Here is a 19,426-nt window from a genome sequence, read left to right as displayed (position 1 = left end):
ATCACTATTGAGAAATTAAACTACTGGAAGATTTTTTCAAAGACAAATTTGTAAATAAGGTTTACGCCTTTACTGTATTATTCTTCATAACACAATGGGTGTTTCAGAGTTTTGATGAATAAAAATATGAGGCCTTAGTATGAAGTATCACTTTTATTGGGTTGTTAAAGTTACAAGTCTTTATATAGCAGTATCAAACTAGTATTCAAAAAATAATATTTCTTCAACCGTCCTCTTTAGTTAATTCAGCAGTGAATGGATAAATAATGTGAAGGATAAAAACTGATTCTGTAATTGGAATTGTCATGATTATTATATCATTCTGGCACTGCGAACAATATTTGATCATTAATTGCTTTAAGTATGTCTAACATTAAATTACAATTATAAACCAATTTTTTGGCACTTTTTTGTTGACAGTGAGGCACTGTTTCAACCGTTTTTGAAAATTGATTATACATAATTCCTAAGTAACTATTCCATCAACTATGACTAAATGTTATTTGCCAGGTAATTAACCTCAAATCCTATGTTCGAAATGCATCGCTCAGCTCCAGAGCGCTGCTAACTAAGCTAGAAACTTGCTTTAGTGGCCAGACACATACACTGCTTCAGCTAATGTGATGTAAAATTCATTCTGGTTACGTCATCTCCCTCAAGACCCCACACACCTCTCATGGGGGGAACCGCAGGCCGGTTCATCTGTCCGAAAGAAGAATGAGCGGTCCGTTTTTGCTGTTGATGCTGGACAGCGTGACCAGGGGATCTGTGACTTACATTTCAGCAACTTTTAAGAATGTCACTTATTTGAGGCAAGATGCCTAGGTCAGACTTTCCACTTACAGTCTCTTTCCCTCTTTTTCTTTCCAGCTTCCTTCCTCCCTCCCTTTACCCCCCTTACGATTTTCCCCAGTTTGCTATGAGTTTGATGTTATGTCTGGCAGAAGACTGCATAAATTCATTTTCCACCATCACAAGCTCGCTGAGTGCTTATGCAGGAGTTAATGAGCCATTCATTCAGTGCTGTCTCCAGCAGACCACAACCATCTCCAGCAAATTAGACTTTCGTTCTGCCTCAAGACTACGCGAGGAAAACACAACACAGAGATTTAGTCTAGGCCTCAGTGGAGGGTTTAAGCAAGCAGGGTTTGCATTAAAATATGCTGCAGAAAACCAAAAATTATGCTTTTCTTTTTGTAAATGCAGCTGTGATGCAATTTAGTGCAATTATTACCCTACCGTGGTAAGGCTTGTTTCAAGGGAGTTATTCTGACATTATTTGCTGTAATTTTTAGCTGTAAACAAATGTTTGCTTATTAATAACATTATTTACTGTAGTAGTCTAAGTCTTTGGTTCTTTTAATTGTGATGATTTTAGCTCACATTTAACAAAAACCCACCAATTCACTATCTAAGAGCACTTCATGCTTCCTTCTGCTGACCAGCTTTTTGAAGATACTGATTTCATTTTCCAGGAGGATCTGGCACCTACCCACACTGCCAAAAGCACCTAAAGTTGGTAAAATGACCATAGTGTTGTTGTGCTTGACTGGCCAGCAAACTCACCAAACCTCAACCCCATTGAGAATCTATGGGCTATTGTCAAGAGGAAAATGAGAAACAAGAGACCAAAAAATGCAGATGAGCTGAAGGCCACTGTCAAAGAAACCTGGGCTTCCATACCACCTCAGCAGTGCTACAAACTGATCACCTCCATGTTACGCCGAATTGAGGCAGTAGTTAAAGCGAAAGGAGCCCCTACCAAGTATTGAGTACATGTACAGTAAATTACATATTTTTCCAGAAGGCTAACAATCCACTTTTTTTCTTTTTTTCAAATTTTTTATTGGTTTTATAAAGTATTTTAATTTGTTGAGATCGTGAATTGGTGGTTTTTTGTTAAAGGGTTAGTTCGCCCAATTTGCAAAATTATGTCATTAATAACTCACCCTCATGTTGTTCCAAACCAGTAAGACCTCTGTTTATTTTCGGAACACAGTTTAAGATATTTTAGATTTACTGTAGTCCGAGAGCTCTTAGTCCCTCCATTGAAGCTGTGTGTGCGGTATACTGTCCATGTCCAGAAAGGTAAGAAAAACATCATCAAAGTCCATGTGACATCAGAGGGTCAGTTAGAATTTTTTGAAGCATCGAAAATACATTTTGGTCCAAAACTAGCAAAAACTACGAGTTTATTCAGCTTTGTCTTCTCTTCCATGTCTGTTGTAAGACAGTTCAAAACAAAGCAGTTTGTCATATCCAGTTCGCGTATGAATCATTCGATGTAACCGGATCTTTTTGAACCAGTTCACCAAATCGAACTGAATCGGTTTAAACGGTTTGCGTCTCCAATACTTATTAATCCACAAATGACTTAAACTGTTAACTTTTTTAATGTGGCTGACACTTCCTCCGAGTTCAAACAAACCAATATCCCGGAGTAATATATATATATATATATATATATATATATATATATATATATATATATATATATTAGTGGTCGGCATAGATTTTTTTTTAATCTAGATTAAAATCTAGAACTAGAACAATCTAGAACTGTGATCTTGAAATTAATCTAGATTAATCTAGATTAAAATGGCTCATTCGACTTCTGCCGAAGGCATTCAGAATATGTGTGTTACCCTAATAAAATTGACAAACAGTAAGTCTTTGAGAAGGGGTTTATCAAGCTAGGTGGTGCATTAGAAAAGGGGCTCATCTCCTGTTTCCAAAATGCATCACAAAGTGCTTGAAAAAGCTGTAAACTAATTCCACATTGCACAAGGTGCAAACAACCTTACGCCTGTTTCACACATACTCCGTCTGCAGTGCGTATGCGTTGCATATTTTTTACGCACCCATGTTAACGGATTCCAGTTGCGTTCCAGGAGCGTTGTGTCTGCAGCAGTGCAGCGATCGTTTACGTACCGAGTAGCGAACTGTAAACGCGTCCTGTGTGAAAGCACATCGAGTCCGTGCTGCACCACATACGTAACGCACACGGACTGCATACGCACTGCAGACGGAGTATGTGTGAAACAGGCGTGAGCAGAGCTGTAGCTGGGGTCAGTGGGGACCCGGTGAAGGTTGTACCAGTGGGCCCTGTTTGAAATTGTTTAATTTGTATGTTCGTTTATTTTTATTTATTTGTGCTATTTACACAATGTTTAAGTTTTTTTTAAGTTTGTAGGTGTCAAGGTACAGAAACCAAATAATTAAATGTAAAATAGCACTGGATAGTCTTCAATGTAAAAATGAAATATACAATCAAACCTACGTACATTTATTCAGACACCTTCAACATTTCTCACATTATTACAGTTTTGCTATATATATCAAAAATTATATCTGGTGTCTGAATAATTTTTGGTTTGACTGTTAAAACTACAAAGTAATTCAGTCAAGAGCAGTGAGTGATTTTCATTTTCAATTTCTTGGATTAATATTACAGCAGCCAGTAGCTAAATTAGGCGTGGTCACTTTAAGAGGAGATGAATGCACCCAATATAATACACATCCCATTTTTTTCCTCAACTGTTAACTTTCACTTGAGAAATTACCGACAGTTTTTTCAGGCATAATTTCCAAGGTGGATATATTGACGTCTTTTGTATGTATTTGTCGGCACAAGAGCAAAAATAAGCAAATTCGATGTTCAAGTGTTTTGAGACGCCTTTCCAGTGGCGGACTGGCCATCGGGAGCACCGGGACATTTCCCGATGGCCTAACGGTCATTCTGGCCTGCCGGATGCCGCTGTGCAGTCGGTCAGGCTGACGTGCAACAGGCTGGTATGCAAATGTGAATTAATTGACGATCTTATGAATGTACGAATCAGGCGATCGCGGAATGAAAATGACACCACCACATGACCAAACATCAGCAAAGCACTGCCTAATTGGCTATATCCAGAGGCAGGCTTTATCGTAGAAAATCACGCAAAAAATGGAGAAGTAAACGCAAAGGAGGAGCAGAGACACAACGTATAAAAAGGAGAATAGCCCTGGCCACAGATGCAGCAAGTTGCTGCAAAATCCCAGCCATGTTCACCAGTAAGGGAGCAGGTCGGTCAGAATTACATTTATATTTACTATGGTTCACTGAAAAAAACGAACCGTTCAGTTTACCACACACGGTTCGTCACGCGCTGGGACCGCTGTTCAACTTCAATCTGACAAAGCATTTGTAATATGGTTTAGGCTACTATAAATAACATGTAAAACAAACAGGGTTCAGCTAATATATGTTTCTGTTGATGGAAGTGCATTCTGGATTCCCAGACATTACAACAGCGATGAGAAAAAACAACAACAACCTGGACAAACCATTCACTCTTGTTCAATACTAATACAAACACTGTATCAGTGCATTCTCTTAAAGTGACAGTCTTTATATTAATCGAACAGCAACAACCAAGAAATCACTCACTGCTCTTGATTAAAAAGCTTTTTTAACTTTAATAAAGAATAATCATTAATTTATAGTGCAAAATGCAATGCTGTTTTACATTTGATTACTTTATTTGATTTCTGTACCTAAAAACTAATGCAAGACCTACCTAAAAACAAAACCTGAAAGTCAGTTTATTTTATTTGTATCTTTACTCTGTTGTATTTATTTGTGCTGTTGCTTGTAGTTAGAATATTCTTAATAATATGATAATATATATATTTTTTGAAAGTATAGTTTTTCCATAAACATAGCACATACAACGGTACCGAAACCGTGACTCTAAAACCGTGAAACAAACCGAACTGTGAAAAAGTTGAACTGTTCCACCCTAATATTTACATAATCATTTGGCAGATGGACGCTTTCATTCAAAGCGACTTACAATAGATAAAATCAATAAAAAAAAAAAAAAAAAAAAAAAAAAAAATTATATATATATATATATATATATATATATATATATATATATATATATATATATATATATATATATATATATTCAATATTTTTCAGTCTAATAGGCAACTACCAAGACTACACACAACATGTCTGTGTAGGAGTAGGCGACAGACGTGTATTTTGGAAAAGGCCACTTTAGACAGGCTTCTATGTTTCCTTGCATTCCTGTCGGATATAGGAAGGAATCTGCTTTAATAGTTGTCAATCAAAGTCAAACCTGTCTGCACCCGATGACTGATGCTCATTCTCATTCTCATTCTCTCTCTCTCTCTCTCTCTCTCTCTCTCTCTCTCTCTCTCTCGCTCGCTCTCTTTGTCATTTGCTTTCTGTATATCCAGTTTTTATTCTCTTCCTGACACACTTTTCTTATCTGTGTATCTTGTCTCTTTTGTTCTGTCTCTTTGTTTTAATTTGTCTCATATTTCCACCGTCCCCTCTGTGATCAGATGCTCGGTTAATTAGTTTGAGGGTCCTGCTGTCTAAACTCGATCCAGAGTCAACACAACTTTTTTTTTCTCAGAGACCACACAGAGCAGCATGTTCTCAGGAGTGTTAGTGGGGAACATGTTGCCTCACAATGACTACACTATAAAATTAATACCGAAACGAATCACTCCTTATAAAGGATTTTGCAGTACAAAGGAGAAGACTTGATATTTTGAGGTACAAACATACTGCTGGTTTCAAGCTTGTGTGTGTGTGTTTGTACCCGAGCACAATGCTTTTGCCAATTATACATATGAAGGGGTGTTTCTTAAAGAGACAGCAGTTGAAAAATTAAGAGCCAGAAAGAGGGTGAAAAATGGTCATGCCTCTATGTTAAATTTAAAATGGATAAATTTGTCCAAAATTGAGGTTTAAACCAGGTGTTCTTTATCCAGAACCATTGCTCTGAAAGCTTAATTTTTATCTCTCATACCAGAAGTATCTAGCGACATGTTTTAATTTTTTTCATCTATGACCTTGAAACCGTAATGCAGGTACATTGTGATAATATCAAATGATGAAATGACATTTATATGGTAAGAAAACTGCCTTCAAAGTCATTATTGATTTAGCTCTATATCAAAGTTTTCAGCTTCAACAGATGGCACTAAATAATCTTTTTTTTCATTATTTATTTCCTTTTCAAAACATTTAAATATTCAGATTAAAGGCATTTTTTTTTAAATAAAATGTTTGCTAGTTTTTTACGGAAGTTCTAAGCGGCCATGCATTATATTTTTTTTTCCTTTTTGTTTTCTCGTTATAACGACTTAATTTTCTCGTTATCTCGACATAACGAAAGTCGTTTTCTCGTTATAACGACTTATTTTTCTAGTTATCTTGACATAACGAAAGTTTGTTTTCTCGTTATAACGACATGACAGTTTTACTGTTGCTATAGTAACGAACTCAACTTTGACAGGCATCTGATGGACAACCATGCAGGCGCTCTTACTGTAGCATATATTTCAGCAAATTTTGCTTCGCCTAGGTAATAACGTCTAAAATACTGTACATAAATAAAGGCTGATCAATCATTGTTGATTTTTCCAGAGACAGTACACCAAAGGTTTTGTTTTTGTAAGTAACATGTTTAAATGGCAACACCGCGAACACAGACGGAGTGCCTTCAGAAGGATGCAGAACTATTCTAAGATCTTGAGCTGCTTGGATTAAATTCACTTTTAATTTTCCATTTATTTGAAATAAAATTATATATAATTTGTAATTTTTACTAGTCATTATATGCTGTGGCAGATATCATGTGCGTTACAAGCTTCTGTTTGAAAAGATCGTTCATGTGCAGTGTATGTGTGTGTGTGCAGAAAAAAAATGATTACAACATTGTAGAACAAAACTGAATTAAATTAGCCTATGCATTTTACATATACATCACATTTATCAGCAATATGGTTAACAATAAAGATTAATAATAAGGAAAAAAAGCACATCACAAATAGCCTACATCGTTAAATCCCGTCCTACTGTAGATACACAGAACATTTCCGCTTATTACCTACCTAATCATGTGCCTAAAAGAAGCACAAATAAAGATATAGGTGCAAACAGAATACAGTGACATCAACCTTGGTTTTGATAAGCAGTTATTTTATGACCCAGAACGCGTTGGTGAAACTCATGCATCTAGCAAGAACTTAATACACAAAATAATCATGTTGATTAAAGCATTTAACATTTATGAATTAATTAAATTAAATTTAAATTTAAATAAAATTATATTATACAAATTATAGCGATTACGAGGAAGGTCCGCGTACAGTAAAGTGAACAGTGTACAACACCCCATCAGTTATACTCAGGTCTATAGTGCCACCTGCTGGCGCAGTTTTGTAACTTATTAGAGAAAATTAAGTCGTTATAACGAGAAAACGACTTTCGTTATGTCGAGATAACGAGAAAATTAAGTCATTATAACGAGAAAACGACTTTCGTTATGTCGAGATAACGAGAAAATTAAGTCGTTATAACGAGAAAACGACTTTCGTTATGTCAAGATAACGAGAAAATTAAGTCGTTATAACGAGAAAACAAAAAGGAAAAAAATTTGACCGTTTTTTTGACAGTGATTAGCATGACCGTTTAGAACTTCCGTAGTTTTTGGATATCAACATGATTTGATATACAAAGTAGAGTTACTGTATCTTTGTAAAAGTGTGACACTGCCAGGTTCTGGGACTGAACTTTGTGAAATTTGTTGTGCGTCTGTAGCTTGTGGCATTGTTTTTGTTTACATACTTGTGTATTTTTCTAATAGGCCAAACAAGCTTGAAATTACATGCTTAATGGGACAGCTGACTCAAAAGGGTAAACATTATCATAATTTACTCATCTTTATGTTGTTGAAAACCTCTATGACTTTCCATTGAACACAAGATGAGTAATTCTCAGTTTTGAAGAGTTCCTGCTTCAAAAAAGGTCACAAAAGCTCCGTAAATAAATTATACAATTGGTACATTTGACTCATGTGCCATATTCAATTAATGAGAAGAACAGTGTAGTGATGACTGAAAGAACAAATTGTTCTATTCAGTGAAGCACTGAATGCATCAAGAAGTGCTGCATGGGGTATGAAATCTCGGTGCTCTTTGGTTGTATGGGATAGTGTTTATTTACAAAAAAGAGTTTTAATGTTTAAAGCAAGTGATGCAATAAAGGCTTTTTAACTTTTCACTATACAATTCGAGTGCCTTGGTGTTCTTGTTCTGTTCAGTGATTTGGTTGGTCCAATTCACAAAACTGATCTGAATGATCCGATCTGACTCAGTGATCCAGACACAGAAGTTAGCAGCTCACCGAAGGGGAAGATTATCAGTCAATAATGATTTTGGTCTATTTCTTGAACAAAGCTATCATATGACTTCAGGCGAATTGGAATATGAGGCACGAGTCTTATGGACTACTCTAATGGTGCTTTTCTACTCACTATTTCATATTTTCATATTAGGTGAGCTATATCCCCGTAAACTTGACCTTCTAGTGTGAAACTATGTGACATAAAGAACAGAAGCTTCTTATCGTCTATATTCTGAAGTCCACATCAGTGATGGTTGATTTAGCTCATATATTGAGGCACATACCTATAGATCTACACACACACACACACATACACATAGAGTTCATGGTTCAGTGAGGCATATAGTCAGGACACAGTCTTTAATTAGTGTCAGAAATTGTTTACCTCTGAGCGCTTTGGCTTGGATTTAATATAGTCTAGCAGATATCATCCTAGCTGACATTAGTAGCCCCATTTCCTCTCTTATATACACTATCAAGTTCCTCTGCCCATGTATGGAACACTCTCATGTCTGTGTATATACATTCTCCCTACATGTTTTAAATACTAAAGAACATCCAAACACTTTTTCACCTCACGAATCACTCCAAGACTGGGATTTCAGTCCATCAGAGGAAAAATACCTTATCAAACACGTATATTAAAAAAAGAACACAAGGTAAAGAAATATTTAATTATTTGTGTGTAGTGGATATATTTTCTGCAATGTGGATTTATATCAGTACACACTGTTTAAAAGTTTGTGGTAAGATTTTTTTTTTTGTTCAAGAGAGATTTTTTATTTAATTTTTTTTATTCAGAAAGGGTGCATTGATCAAAAGAGACAATAAAGACTTTTATAATGTTACAAAGATTTCTGTTTCAAATAAATGCTGTTCTTTTGAACTTTCTTTTCATCACCAATAATAACGTTTCTTAAGCACCAAATCAGCATATTAGAATTATTTCTAAAGGATTATGTGACACCGAAAAGACTCAAGTAATATCAGCTGAAAATTCTGCTTTGCTATTCTAGAAATAAATTAATATTATTATTTTAAAATACATTGAATAGATATAATTGTTTTGAACTGTAATAATACAATTCACTCCCCCCTAAAATTCCTACAGATGTCCGGATAACCACCAGTGTAGTTCATTTTGTTAACAATAATGTTCCACAGAAATTTAAACATGTTTGGTCTTCATTTTAAATAATAACTTGGTTTCACACTTTGATTCCTCATAAAAACCTAATTTTGTAAAATGTTAAAATGTACAGTCTTGTGCTTGTACTAAATTACTTTAAATGCCACTTTGTTATATAATGCAATTGGTTTTTAGTCCCTTTGTGTTTTCACTTTGGTATCCAAAACGTGAATAGCAATGTTTCTAAACAAAATATAGAGGAATTGACTGACATATTGATCCAATAGCTCGTGGCTGAACATTGATTGATTAGACATTTGATTTGGGGATTTATTAGTTTAATGCAGTTAATGTGAAACAGTAGGTGACTTAAAAAGCTCTTAGTAGCCAGCAACCTCAAGAATCATAAATCATTAGATTTCCCAGGGATTAGATCGTTTGGTTTTTCCTGAAATTTTCCCCTTCATTCCTTCCTCTGGTTCCCTTCATAACCCCCGAGGTGTCACAGCGTGGAGTCAACTATCTGTCCAATCCACTTAGAGTTTATTAAGGACACACACACACCCCAGTGTGAGTTAACCCTCATTACTGGAGCGGTCAGGAGTTTACCGTTAAGGTCATTGGTAAGAAGATGTGTAGAGAAGTGAGAGGATTCATTTAAATTCATTTTAGTTTTATAAACAAGACTGGGTTGATAAAAGTCATGCTTTTCACAAATGGATTCTGCTCTGTTGTATGTTTTCAATAAACATGGTAACAGGTGATATAGCTCTACAGATTTCCCAAAATCATTATTTGGGGAAATAATTTAGTTCTCTTACAGAAGCCAGTCTTAAAGGGTTGTTTTGGGTTCAATAGCTGTCAAATACTTTAGAAAACAATGTTTTCCATAGGGCAATACATGGCACTGGGATAAATGCTAAAAAACACAGCATTTCTTATTGTACACAATAATACTGTGATGTTGTTGCTTACTAACCTTGTCTGTGTCAAAGTCAAGTTTTATTCAATGAAAATTATGTCACATTTCCGTCATGATGTATAATGGTTAAACAATTAAAAAAAGATATATAAATAAAAAAAATCTTGCACAAAATTGTAATCGCGATTATTGTTGTCATTTGAGAAAATTCTTTTTAACACTTTAGGTATTGCATTTTCACTAATAAGCGCAGAATGTGTTACCTCATCTAGTTTACAGATTTACAGGCTATTTATTATTTAAATTAATATCAAAGACTTGCACTCTCTCGGTCTACATGAGAAATTAAAACTTGTAAAAACTAAATATTATAACAGATATATTCCTAATTGTAATTCCAATAATTCCAAATTGCAATTATGTGTCTCCATTGAAACAACAGCGGTTGAGTAAGTGTATTTATTCAGGAACTACAGTTGCAGACAAAATAGTTGAGATCTCATGACAGAGCACAGATTGGCTGAATGGCAATTGAGTTTGAATGGCACTTGTTTTTTTTATGTTTTCAGATCATTGTCCATAATGAAGAGTGAAAACGTGCACATGGTTGCCAGCTTGCAAAAATTAAGCAAAACACGGGAAAAAATATATCTCTTTTTTTGTCATTTTGCTTTTATAAAAATGTAAGCTTGCATAGTAAAGGCACGTATACAGCAGTTCGGAAAAAATATTTCAGATGTAAATAAAAATATTTTTGTATAGTTTTTATTTTTTAAATACTTTTTAGTCTCATCAATATTGCATGTTGATATTGTTGCATTTTTAGTTTATAGACCTTATTGTCGTCTCTTTTGTGTCATGGGAGAAAAGCTTGTCAACCAAGATTTTTCGTCATAATTTCAATAACGAAATTAGCACTACTTAGAACTTTGGCTTACATGCTGGTAAGGTTCTCTCAAAGTTATTTGGGCTTTAATAACATTCTCAAAATGTTTTTCTGGACGTTTGTCTAACATTTTTTAAATGTTACCAACTAATTTCAGGTGGTTTAGAGAATTCAAAAAAGTAACATTTTCATGATGTTTGCAAAATAATAAAATGGAACTTCTCTTAATCTTGTACTTAACATTCACATAACCAAGAAATGTTATTTAAACATTTAAAACAAACTGGATGTTTTGAATGTGCAGAGACCATTCAGAAATAAAGTTTTCATAATTAAACCGAAATGTAATCAAAACATTCTTGGTACATATTGTTGAAGAGTTCGACTCGAGCAAAATCTACTAACAGGATTTACATCAATATTGCATAACGATGAAATACACATTAATGTACTGTATGAAAGAATTAAAATAAGTTTTTAAAGCTGCACATTTCTACTCTGCTGGTTTCAGGGTGATCCTTTAAATCGCTTTCTCAGTGACTGCTTATTCATTTATTAACCACTTCAGCTGTTATTTAGATTTTTTGAGAATTAGGCATATGCAATATTGGACCCACCGGTGGGTCCCCAGAGTTGATGTGGTTAAGCTGCATGGCAAATGTTTTTAGTGCATTTAAAAACACTCCAGCATTGCCTAATTTAAATGATTTTGCATCAGTAATGTGTGTCATCTAATGACTGCGGTTAGCAGGTATTGCTGTAGTATTACCTCATTAAACTCATGCCTGAATCAAATGGCAGACTTGCAAAACCTTTCTGTATGACTCACCAAGAAACGTTAGATTCATCAGGTGAGATGCTTGATGACATCTAGGGCTTTAACTGTTTTATATTATGGGGTGTTCCTATTCTTTCTCACATACAAATGGTCATTACTCCAAATGCATGTTAATGCATTGCAGCATTCAGCCTGGAATGATTTCTAAATGCTGGCCTTGTGCTGAGAGCAGCTTGGGGGACCAGGACTGTGAGTGAGCAAACAGAGCCTGCTCCATATTTTTATGTGCCGTTTATTTAGGGCTGTCAACAGTCTGTCATTCTGACATCCGCATTCAAGGGGAGGAGAATAAATTCAATGGGAGATATGCCTGAAAAGATTCAATGTTTGTCGAAGTAACTCTGTCAGAGGCACACTTTGATCGTATTTGTTTGTGTGGAGGTGTGACTGTGTTGAGTTTGTGTACAATTATAAACATGCATTATTTTTTGGACTTTTTCAACGTAATGATTTCTGTCAGAGCAAATGACACTTGGCATTTCTTGCAATGCTGAACAGCAGATGTTGAATTTTTTATGATTCCCTGTAAGCATTAATCAGTGCATCCACATCAATATTCATAAACCCACAAAACAAGTCTGGAAGGACAAAAGATTGTGTACAGCCAGATTTTTTCTTCTTCTTATGTTATTGTTAGTAAAGACAAATAATACCTATAAATGTCAGATTAAGACATAATACATCTTAATTTTTGTAAATTCTAAAAGCAATAAAAAAGGTTCATTTATGCAAAGAAAAACATAAACTAGAATTAAATGTTTAAATACATATTACAAAAATATAACAATATTATGAAAACAATCTTATGAAGTTTAAAACATTTCAAATCTTTTAAACTTTTACATTTAAAAAGCATACTGTAAAAAAGACAGAACAAATAGGTTTTAATGTACTTTATTAATATAAAGCAATTAAAAAATATATATCACAATATTACACTTTGTATTGTGTTGTGTATTAGGGTTAAATGAAATGTCCATAAACTTCATGAGCTAGAAGACAATTACTCTACCTCAGTTTTTCTACAATGTCTTTTTGTACAGTGCAATTAATCAATGAAGAAAACAAAATATATATACAGTGTGTGTGTGTGTGTGTGTGTATAACTAATGCAATTAAAATTATTTCAAGTATCTATGCTAATAAAAGCTCACAAATAAAGATGAAACAATTTTGAAGCAGTTTTTTTCACCTTTTTTAATAATTTATACAAACTCAATAAATTGATAGCTGTAGTTAAACTCAGTTATTAATAATTATTTATATTTAATACAAAGCAACAGCAAGACTGTGCCATAGTTTTAGTACTGAATTATACGAGCGCATCGTAATGGAAAATATGAAAATGTATTCACCCAATTGTAGGCACACATCGTTGTCTCTGTGTTTTCTCTCGTTTCTCATAAGGAGAAATCTCTGTCTGATTTATCCTGCCTGAAACAGACAGTGACACTTATATCATCTGTCTTATTGCTGTGGTCCCTGCAGGAGCAGAAACATAAACACGGCGAGGCAGGAGACAGCTGCATACACTTCTGCCTGCGGTGAACAGCACTGTCAGCTTCAGGAAACATTCTCGAGAAAACCTGTCTACACTCTGGTGAGCTCACCTCTCAAGGGTAAATCTCAAGGGGCTTTTAGGCTAATATTCATGGATGACTGAAAATAGGACTTTTTTTCAATAATAAACTTTAGGAAGTGTAGGGAACATTTGTGCAAGGTCATCATCAGCTAGTTGTAGGTGACATGTTTATTGACTGAAGTAGCCCCAGGTCGTGTGAAGCTGTTTATAGGTGCTTAAAGCCATTCTCATGAGAGCGTACACAGCGTGTACTCTAACTGCAGGAGCTTCAGTTCTCATCTGGCACCCTTTACCTATTTTCCATTCCAAGACTGAAGACTCATGACCTACTAGTGTCTTCTCACTGCCCTATTAGTCAAAACGCCACTCACATATAAACGGCCTGTCCTTTAGCATTACCACAAACTCACTCACAGTGGATGGGAGGTCTTGATTATTATCCAGATAGCTAGACACTGTCAGGGTTACTGAGGGAGAGGACCCAGATGCAGAATGAACAAGGGATGTTTATTGACAAAAATAGACAGAGCACAATAGGAGGGAGTGGCTTGAACGTTCCAGACAGTAGGGTAGGGCATACAACAGTGAAAGTCCAACAGGAGGGGATACTGGGGCAATGACTGGATAGCTGAGGGTGACCACTGGAACCAGCATAGGGAGGCAGCAGCTAGGACCGCTGCTGGGAGTTGGCAAGACCAGACAGAAGGTAGATGGCCAGGCAAGACACGAAGGAACAGAGAAATTGCAGCTTGAAGATCACTTGCCAGAACCGATACAGCTGCAAGGGTGAGGGAACCAGTTGTCAGGGAACCACAGACGGCCAGGCAGGGCTGGAGGGGGAGAACACAACAGATAGAGACAACACAAGACCGGACAAAACAACCAGCACACTAGACAACACAAACAATACAGGGAACAAGAAATTCCTTCCCAAAAACAGGGAAAAAGTAAAGAAAATAAATAAAAAGAAACTAGGGGAAAACACAAATAAATAAAAGGTTAGGCCCTACAGGTAAATGCTGAGGGAAACAAACTAAACTAGACTAGAGACTTGAATCTAGCAAATGACAAGAAGGATACTCATGGATAATAGGTGAAAAAAAACTTAAACTAAAAAGGAACTAAAAGAGAAGACCTAGGGGAAAAAATAGCTCTTGGAGAACTCAACTTGGAGGCTCAACAGGAAAGTCCAAAAAGCAAAAACTAGATTTTGACAAGAAAAACTTGAAACTGCAAAACACACGTTAGGCAAACATGCAGCCAAAAACGAACCGGCAACTACAAGAGGGAAGAGAGCACAATAAGAAGCATACAGCGACATGAGGAACAGGTGACAACACTCTGACTAATGAGGACTAAACAAGGGGGCGTGAACCGGGAAAACAAGGAGGAGGGACAAGAGGAGCACGTGGCAGACACAAGAGACACAACCATGTGCTCAGGCACAAAATAAACAAAGACACATTGAACAAAGACAGTACAAACAAGGTTGTCAGGGCAGGATCCTGACAGACACAGCAGTGTTGTTATGGTTAACTAAAACAATTTTTTATTTCAATTGAAATGTGAAATAAAAGATATATAAATATTAGATTATATAATTAATATTAGATTACAAAAATACTAAATGTACTGTAAATAAAAATGAGAAGTGTTTCCTCCAGGTACTAAACTGAACTTTAAGTTGAAGTGCGAACATTTCTCAAACTAAATTTGAGATTAAAATGAAAGATATAGCTATAGAAATAGAACCCCCCCCCCCCCCAAATAAGTAAAACTAAACTAAAAAACAAAAATACAAAACTTATTAATATATATATATTAATAATATAACTAATTAAAATGTTAAAAAAAACTATCATAGTATATTTATACTACCACAACAGTGCAGGACACCAGATCTTACCACATAATATAAACAAGTAAAGTCAGTACAATTGTTTATATTGGTAAATATTGGTATTTACACAGAATCCCAAATGATTACGAGCATCATATTAGTAATTATTTAAGCAACTCAAAAGCAGACATGTATATATATGAATTGTTTTGAGTGGTACTTGCCTTATATGGAAAATCCTACTGTATGCATCAAGCATTATAGTTCAACTTAGTGTTCTAAGTTATTTTTTAGGTTTTAGAAAGCTGGGATCCAGTCCAGATGAGAGTGTCTTCTTCACAAATTAATTTTCACCAAATTCACATCATTTGATCTTAATTGAAGGTTTGTTGCATAATGATTTAAATGCAGAAATGAATCTAATTTAAAAAGAAAGTTTTACATTCTTACATTTAAAACATTTTTAAAATGAAATCATAATTTAATAAAGATTTTAATCATCAAATGACACTGATTTCTTTAAAATCTTGTTTAAAAATGTATTGTCACTTAAAAATGAAGACATTTTTATCATCGCATTCATGCAGCAAATGATGTAGGATGAAGTTTTCCTTTAGCCACTGAATTTTGAATGAGGAATCTGATCCTAGATTAGCATTTATGGGCAACCTTACCCTGGAGCAGCAATCAGAATTCCCAATCAGCTTTTATATTCGTATACACACACATCATGCCCGCCAGAAGATGGCAAAGCTTTCCCCAGCCTTACATTTGTAATAAGCTGTGCTAATGCCAGTTGACCAAACAAGGAAGACTTCTGCATGCTTTTCTCCTCCATCATTGGAACATGCACATAAACAATAGCTGTTTTTTAACACAAGTGCATGCCAGAGGCCACTTAATGAATGTACTTATTAACATTTGAGCCACATTCACTGAACATGTTGTGCCTGTTGTCTCATACAGGTCTTATTCTCTCATCCATGATGCTTTAAAGATAATGCTGATATTATTAATGTATACTATAGCTGGCTCTCGTATAAAGAAGTGTCACAGTTTTATAGACCAGAACTGCTCTGTGTTTGTTATGATAAAGCATTCCTCAGATTCCACCATGATTGTTGTGTCAATTAGTCATGAATGGCACTTTGAACAAAATCATATGAGGAGGAACTTACGACTTCACCCATGAAATGAGCCATGTTTCGTTTGGCACAGACTCTGGGTTGTGAAAGGGTCAGTTGAATGAGCTTTGACAACCAAAAAAGACCAGAGACATGCTCACATTAAACTAAAACTGCACAAGTAATAAATCAACAAGTAATAAACAAGTAATAAAAAGCTGGCACACACAGTCTAAGGACACTTTCATTATGTATTTTTGAGCCTCCTTTGGTTTCAAACCAGTGAATTAGCAGGGCAGACTTGTAGGTTTGGATAACAATTTGCAATTGTGTTAGTGCTCTATGTAGTCAGCAAGTTTTTTCATTTAGATTAATTAACTGATTGCGATTTCCAGGTTGCTGTAATATTCCTAAGATCTCTGCAGTTTCGCAGTGTCCTAACCAGTGGTGATACGATGAGAATTTTTCCAATAATAAAACCGAAAATATTGTGGGGTGCAGCAAAATCATAACCATTCAGAATTGCGTGTGGACGAGTCCTTTTATGGTTTTCCTTGTGAAACTTGAGGCATTTGTCTTACAATATCCAGTGTTTTCACAGCAAAATTAACCTTGTCCAGTTTGTTATGTTCCATATAAATGAGGTGTGAGATTTTATTTCACTGACTTGTGGTGTAGATGATAAAGATTAACAAGCTTTTAGTAATTTTGTTGCATTGTACCTGTTTAGAACATGCTGTAACAGGACCGTTTCTGGATCAGAATATACTATAATTCTTTTAAGATTCCACAAAGGATTTTTTTTTTTGCAGTGATGCCATAGCAGAATCAGTTTGAGTTCTTAAAAGAATCATGCTTTTCATAGTACAGTATAAAGAACATTGCAGTGGAAAGGTTCCATGGATGTTAAAGATTCTTTGTGGTTCTTCATCCATTAATTTCAATTAAAAAAAAAACTTTTTTTTAAGAATGTTTCTTTTAAATGAATCTTTATGAACCCTTGTTAAATGCACTACATTTATGACCTTTTGTTCCTTGCATTCAAACAAATAGTAGTCTCATGGAAAAGGTGCATACAAACCCAGCAGGTTTAAGTAATAACCTGCATCTATTATTTTAAATCTAGAAATTGTCAGAAATAACATCTGCATTAGATTTAAGATCAGTGGATGTTTTAGACTAAGCCATGAACTCATCAAAGTGGTTATGATTTACATTACAAACAGATGCTTCTTACCTAAGAGGCCCACAATACAAAACACACAATCTCATCTCTCACTTGACCATTAGACCATTAAAATTGACGCTTTGTCTTGTAGTGTAAATAACAAGGACACACAGGACACTCTAAATAATGAGGTGACACACATACCCGCTTCGATTCGTTCATTCACTGCCTCAGTTTATGGTGTCATGCTCAGTTTGTTGGGCTCCATATTGTAGCAGATTTTTGTTCATGTCTGACATGAACAGAAATTGTGTGTCCCAAGTAATTTGTCAGAAACCCTGTTGCATCCCAGGTTCGTCTCATGAAAAAGTATAACCAGATGGAAGGATGAAATTATTTCTGTCGTGCATTGATAAACTTGTTTGTTTCTTGCTCATAATTCACAAAAAGGCTCTATGTTCTGCCTCAGATGCTGAAGGTTTTACACCTGGCAAAAATATTGTGCAATATTGGTTGACTTTCAATTATTTCAGTCTATTTAAAATTTTCAACGAATTAATCACATTCTATGCAGATTAACTAATGAGCAGTCAGCCGTCGTCATCATCGCAAAATAAACACTGACAGGACACCCACACACTGCTCAACAAATAAATAACTATATGAAATACTGATTTAAGTGGACATTCTTTAAGAGTTTTTACCTGTATATTATCTGTTGTTCGGCTTAGAAAAGAAATCCAATGATGTACAGTCAGTCTAGCAACAAGATGTAGGCTACATGAAAACTGAAGTCCTTTCAAGAAACAAGAGAGACTCGCAGTGTTGTAAAAATAGCATTGGTGAAGTGATAAAACAGAATTAAACAACATTTACATAACCAAGTCAAAAACATAGAATCATAGAATTAGTGACTCATTCTTATTTACATGAATCATATGACGGGCTGATTCACTAGAATATATCTGACTATCCAGGGCTACATTTAACTACTGCAGATCGAAAAGTTTGACTACTGCAGGGTGAACGATTCACAAGTGTGAAACAGACTTTCCAATGGCCTTTTGGAGAGAGAACCATATAGAATAAATGATTCTCTAGAATGACTTGTTATGCCGCTCCTAGTTTGAAATTCTATAGAATAAAACCGACTATCAAATGTTCATATAAGAGAAGAAGAGATGATAATGTGTGTTATTATTCTCTCTATATTAAAAACGCGATGCATTTTAGCGTGAGCGTTACACAGCGACTCTTTGGAAAAAGTGGCTTGTTAATGTCTACTTTAAAAGCTCCTGTCACACTAAACGGCAATGTAAGTGAGTTAGGATACTTCCCAACAGCACTGTTTTTGTCATCACTGCATTTATTGCTGCACATACAGCATTTAACTTTTTCATCGCATTTCTTGTCGGCTGATTATGGATTTTAAATAAAACATTAAAATGATATGTAATGATAGGATGGTTCCATATTATTCTTTTATGTTCCACTCCACTGCTTCTTAATTGTTACGTTTACGTTACGTTACGTTTTTAATAGGCCTTGTCAAATAGTGTCAGTTTCAAAACATTGGGCTGCAGTGATTTCATTTAATTCTCAGTGCTACATCTCTGGTTTTTAAACACAAGAACAGCTTTGTCATGGACCTTTGAAAGTTTAAGTAATGCATGACTGACAGCTTGTGTAAGTCAGGTTAAACGTAAAAAAGTTAACAAGACAAAA

General features: G+C 35.1%; 1 protein-coding gene across 5 annotated transcripts in view; it reads left to right on the top strand.

Moving 5' to 3' along the window:
• The window catches only part of chrm3a (cholinergic receptor, muscarinic 3a), a 96,258-nt gene that overhangs the window by 11,176 nt on the left and 65,656 nt on the right, over positions 1-19,426 (top strand). For 2 of the 5 annotated variants that reach the window (XM_059520135.1, XM_059520138.1), the window contains exon 2: positions 13,476-13,587. The exons of 1 other annotated variant lie outside the window; for it this stretch is intronic. The gene's annotated coding sequence lies outside the window, so the exon portion shown is untranslated. Of the gene's footprint in view, positions 1-13,475; positions 13,607-19,426 lie in introns of all 5 variants that reach the window. 2 more of the 5 variants (XM_059520136.1, XM_059520139.1) reach the window with 1 other exon arrangement.

Source organism: Carassius carassius, chromosome 32 (genome assembly GCF_963082965.1).
Source record: "Carassius carassius chromosome 32, fCarCar2.1, whole genome shotgun sequence".
Lineage (NCBI taxonomy): Eukaryota > Metazoa > Chordata > Actinopteri > Cypriniformes > Cyprinidae > Carassius > Carassius carassius.
Note: the sequence above shows the minus strand (reverse complement) of the source record. Positions and strands in the feature narration are given on the sequence as shown.